Genomic DNA, 6297 nt, shown 5'->3' with positions numbered 1-6297 from the left:
CCTGGTTTGTTGGCACATTAAACAACTGTTACCATATGTCTGACATAATTCTGGGAATAGAGAATGAATTTTCAAAGTAAATTCTATGTCATGCACTAATGCATCTCTTTTAAAAAGAAAATGAATTGTCTTCAGTGTAATGCTTCTAATACAAGCCTTTTAAATGCAGATTCCTAGAGGAACCCTGAAAATCCCTCAGCAACAATATACTACTAATTTGTCTTTAACTGCTAGCCACAAAAATAGTATGCTTTTTTTTTCTTTTTTCTAAACACCCTACCCCCACCCTGTTCCCTGGTAACCTATATTCTAGACTCTGACTCTGAGTTTGCTTATTCTAATTATTTCATATCAGCAAGACCATACAATATTCGTCCTTTTGCATCTGCCTTATTTCACTCAACAGGATGTCTTCAAGGTTCATCTGTGTTTTTGCATGTATCAGAACTTCATTCCTTTTCATGGCTGAATAATTTTCCAGTGTATGTATATACCACATTTTGTTTATCCATTCACCAGTTCAGGGACACTTGGGTTGCTTTCAGCTTTTGGCAATTGTGAATAATGCCACTATGAATATTGGTCTGCAAATATCTGTTTGAGGCCCTGCCTTCTGTTCTTTTGGGTATATACCATTAGAGGGATTGCCAGGTCATATGGTAATTCTATACTAAGCTTTCTGCGGAACTGCCAAACTGTCTTCCACAGCAGCTGTACCATTTTACCCACTAGCATCCCCTCCAACACTTGTAATTTTCCGTTGTTTTTTTTTTTTTTAAATAGGAGCCTTTCTAATGAGTGTGAAATGGTATCTCATTGTTTTGATTTACATTTTCCCTAATGAGGTTGAGCATCTTTTTGTGTGCTTTTTGACCATTTGTGTATCTTCTTCGAAGAGATATCTATTCAAGTCTTTTGACCATTTTTCAAGTGGGTTGTTTGTCTTTTTGTTATTGATTGAAGGATTTCCTTATATATTCCGGATATTGAACCCTTATCAAATATGTGGTTTCCAAATATTGTCTCCCATTTTGTAGTTGTCATTTTACCTTCATGATAAAGTCCTTTGAGGCAAAAAGTTTTTAATTTTGATGAGATCCATTTATCTATGTTTTTCTTTTGTTGCTTGTACTTTGGGTATGCTTTTTTACAGTCACATTGTAAGTTGTTAAAATACATGTGTGCAGTAGACTAAGGCTTTAACTGGCATTAGGTTTTCAAAAGTATAAATTGTTCCATAGTGGCAAAATACAAAACAAAAAAACAAGGAGGGAAGGTGAGAAGAAATAGTATTTGTTGAAAATTTAATATATGCCAGAAAATTGCAAGGTAAGTGTTCTAGTTTGCTAATGCTGCCAGAATGCAAAACACCAGAGATGGATTGGCTTTTATAAAAGGGGGTTTATTTGGTTACACAGTTACAGTCTTAAGGCCATAAAGTGTCCAAGGTAACACATCAGCAATTGGGTACCTTCACTGGAGGATGGCCAATGGTATCCGGAAAACCTCTGTTAGCTGGGAGGACATGTGGCTGGCATCTGCTCCAAAGCTCTGGTTTCAAAATGGCTTTCTCCCAGGACGTTCCTCTCTAGGCTACAGTTCCTCAAAAATGTCACTCTTCATTGCACTTGGCGTATTTGTCCTCTCTTAGCTTCTCCGGAGCAAGAGTCTGCTTTCAAAGGCCGTCTTCAAAATATCTCTCATCTGCAGCTCCTGTGCTTTCTTCAAAGTGTCCCTCTCGGCTGTAGCTCCTCTTCAAAACATCACTCACAGCTGCAGCTGCACTGAGTTCCCTCTGTCTGTCAGCTCATTTATATGGCTCCAGTGACTCAACTTAGACCCACCCTGAATGGGCGGAGCAACACCTCCATGGAAATTATCCAGTCAGTCACCACCCATAGCTGGGTGGGGTGCATTCCAAAGAAACACTCAAAGAATTACAGTCTAATCAACACTGATAACGTCTGCCCACACGAGATTACATCAAAGATAATGGCATTTGGGTGGGACATAATATAGTCAAACTGGCACAGTACAATATATAGTTTCTGGTGGCCACAAAAAGAAGGGTAACAAGTTCAGTTACTAATCATAATTATCAAAACATATTATATTGTACTTCCTGGAAGCCAATAGCAATAGTTTTAACATTCTACGATGAGATACACTGGCCTAACCATTGGTACTAACAAGAAGTCTACTTTTTCCTAATATCAGTTAAAGAAAATCATTGTGAGCAGACATACACAAATTCTTTCTTTTAAACAATTTAGTGAGCATAACTGTGCATGTCATGTCAAGAGGAAAAAGTAAATAAAATAATGCTTTGGCACCTTTTGCTTCAATTTTAGAATGGCACCATTAATTTGAAGAGATGATTTCTGAGTAATAAAAATTTAATCGGTATCTGCTGGGCTGGGAAGGATAATACGACTAAAGAAATTTAATTTTTTTAAGACTGTAGATATTAGTCAATGCCGTAAATAGAACACCTAGGAAGTTATGAGACATAACCTGAAACTATCGATACATGGAAGATGATCTGGTTATCTTTTGATGCGTGACAACTACCCCAAACTTTAGTGGCTTAAAACACCAATTTATTATTATTATTCTGGCTCTTGAATTTGGACAGGGCACAGTGGGGACTGCTTGTCTCTGCCCACAATGCCCAAGGCCTCAGCTGGGATGATGCAAATGGCTGGGGTCTGGGAGAGCTGAAAGGGGCACCTGATTGTCTCTCTCCCCTTCTCCACAGCCCCTCCGTGTGGCTACCTTGGGTTCTCTCATAGCATGGGGGTCTCAGCGCTGTCAGACTTGTTACATGATGACTGAGGGTCCAAGAGGACCACGCAAAAACTGCCATTCCCCTAACGTGTAGGCCCAGGCGTGGCATGATGTCTCTACTGCCTCACTTCACCAGTCAAGGCAGCCCAGATCAGGCCAGAGTCAAGGGAAGGGGAGCTAGATTAAGGGAGGAGGATCAAGGAATTTGTGACCCTTTTAAAGCAACCACAGTTGGATAATAGTCATTTGAAATTTTCAGGCATAAACATAATCATGGTTTCTTTTAAAAAATATTTTCAGATGAAAAAATTTTTTACCTGATTTATTCAGACAATGACACCCATTCTGAACTCACATGGATAGACACACTTCAAAAATATCACATTGGATCCCATTACTTTTATCCTATTTCTCTGTTGCTACTCTTTTGGTTTTCTATGTCCTTGATATTTAATAGCAATGACATTTAAGACATGATATTTTAATCCTTCTCTGATGTAAAGTAACCAATCAAGAAAGGCAATCTCCAAGGAAAACCTACTGTGACTTCAAACAACCCTTCTGAAGAAAGAATGGTTTTTGTATTCATATCAGTGGAGTTTTTAAAAGTGAAACATAATGATTTAACAACAGAATAACATGCCTGAGTTTGAAGGAATGTTGAGCCACCTGTTTAAAGATAAAATATATGTGTACCAAATAGTCCTAGAAATACATCTTAAAGATCGCATACTATATATCTAAAGAAAAGTGATATCAAATGCCAATGCACAGCCCTGGTGCTCTGTCAGTACTGAGACTCCTGACAAGGTGAGATCAGGACAGCTGATTAAGCTTTATGAATGGGTCAGGAAGCACCAGCTTACCTATGCTGTCCCATCTAAGAGCCCTTGCTTAGCATAGAGCTACCTGTTCTGTCTGATGGTTCAGCTGAGTTCAACAAATGTGTGTTGAAAAGCAGGATCTTTGCTAGGCACTGAATATTAAATGGCATGGTCACTGCACTGGTCGAGATTATGATCTAGTGATAATTTTCTCTTTCCCGTCTTCCTTGCCCTCCTTGAAGCAGACTCATGACATCATTTTCCCATTGCTCATTCAACGTACATTTGTTGCATGCTTAATCTGCACCAATTATCTGAACCACCTGTAAATAAACAAAAACAAAAAAACGCCATGGTTTCAGGGGTCTTTAGTGGTCATGTTTCCAGAGCAGCTATCTGCTTTGCCCAATAAGCAAAGCAAATTTACCTCTGTCTAAGGAATGAGAATGTGTGAGTAGAGTGCTTACAAGAGTTAGCAGCATCCAGCTACTGTGAGCTTTGTTCTACACATGTTCTGGACAAGGATAGTTTAGAAGAAATGTTTTATGCAAAAGGAAACTGGACAGGTTTTCTTGAGGGTCTGAAATCCATTCATTTCACAAATGTTTTTTGGTCACTGGTCTAGGCACTGAGGATCCAGAAGTAAATAAATAGACAAAAATCTTGGCCCTTGGCTGGGGCTAAGGTGGTAGAAGTAGAGATGGTAAAAAGTATTTGGATTCTGGATATATTTTGAAAAGAAGGCCAATACAATTTGGGATGGATTAAATGTTGAGTGTAAGAGGTAGAAAGGAAGAAAGAAAAGAAGGAAGGATGGGAAGAAGGAAGGAAAGAAGGAAGCAAGGAAAACTCCTAAATTTTTTATCCGATGCAAAATGACAAATATTCTTCCCCTTTGTTACCAATTATCTTTTTAATCAAGGTGATATGAAAAATATTGGGTAGTTTAGTCCAGAATTGGAAATGTCAGATAATAAATTGCTTTAAATTAATTTTTTTTAATTCCTTGGAAAGATATAATCAGCTAAATACAGGATGTGAAAAATTCTACAGGATAAAATTCCAGGTTCTTTAAGAAATATATTGCAAGGAAAAAAAAAAGAGGGAAGGTGAACCCATAGATTCTATTTTAAAAAATTAGATGTAAAAAACTTATGTAAAAAAATTAATGTAAAAAAATTGTGTGAAACGATCAGAAATATAACACTGATTGGTTCATTTGATGATCTGGTCATCTGATAGTATTAAGAAATTATTGTTAATTTCTGGGGGTATGATAATGGTATTGTAGCTGGCTTTTAAAAAAAGAGTCCTTATTTTTGATAGATGCCTTTTAAAATATAGATAAAATACGATGTCTAGAATTTGCATCATCCTAATCCAGTGGAAAGATGAAAGAAGGTGCCCATAAATCAGTGATTATTATTCTTTTTTACTGTTTTCTCTACTATTATGTATGTTAGAAATTCTTCATAATAAAAAGCAAATTATGTATTTCATAAATACAATAATAAAATATTATGACAATACATTGAAATTGAAAACATTAGTTGCCTTAAGAAAGGGTGGCTGGGAACAGGAATAAGAGGGAACTTCTTCTTGTCTCCCTTTTTGTACCTTTTAAATGTCAAAGTGGGAAAATGTATTGTCTATTAAAAAATAAAATCAAAATTTTGGAACCTCCCAGGCAGATGTATGAATGGAGCAGCTTGCATAGAAGAGGAGTCTCGGGAAAAGTTGCAGATAACTTTTTCCTTAAGACTCCCTATTCTGATCTCCTTCTGGCCTCAGATGGTCTCATGACTCATCATTCTGAGGCAGTGCTTGATTCAGCAAAAAATTAGAATGACTCAGAGAATATTATCCCTGGACATTAGAGTATATATCAATCTGAAGCAAATTTTTCCATGCAAATTTCATTGGATAAGTTCAAAAACTGCCCGCATTGCAAGAAACTGTAAATCACTTTTAATATCTGATTTAGGATGGTGGCCTATTTTCCTAACCTAAATGATAGGTTTATATCCTGGTATTCCTGGTGAGTGGGTTAGATTTCATTGTATGACTGGTGTGTATATTGTGGGCATATCTTTTATTAAGCAAATGCACATTTATCTTACTGAATGATAAATATGTTTTATTTTCTATAAGACCCCCATGCCATTCAGCTTAGCTCCATTAACTTGCATTGAACTTTTTATACATAAATCACAAAATCATCAAAAATTCTAACACACAGAGAACAATTTCAAGGACATACATCAATCGAAAGGTCCTCCATGATGATCTTTAAGACTGCAACAAATAGCTGTTTTAGGAAGATGTGAGTAAATTACTTTCCTCATCTTTTCCTTGGCTTAAAAATCAGCTGCATTTTTACTTATTTTATTTCTTGGTCTAGAAATTGAACAAGGCAATAAAATTCAGGTAGACTGGTTCACTTCAACACTATCATTTGGTTTTTATCCATATATTGGTCATCATTTAGGTTGCTGTCCCCAAGGACAGCAATGAAATGAAAACCTTTCACTTATTTTCTGCTTCAAGCTTGGAAATATGACATAAAAAGCAAAGTAAGTATATGCCTCAGTTAGTTATTTGGGTCAGTAATTTTTGTATTAAGTGGAGCATTAACAGCTTACTAAAGAAATTATTAGAATCTTACCTTCTAAAGATGAATTGCACA

Source organism: Choloepus didactylus, chromosome 3, assembly GCF_015220235.1.
Source record: "Choloepus didactylus isolate mChoDid1 chromosome 3, mChoDid1.pri, whole genome shotgun sequence".
NCBI lineage: Eukaryota > Metazoa > Chordata > Mammalia > Pilosa > Megalonychidae > Choloepus > Choloepus didactylus.
This window is presented reverse-complemented; position numbering follows the sequence as displayed.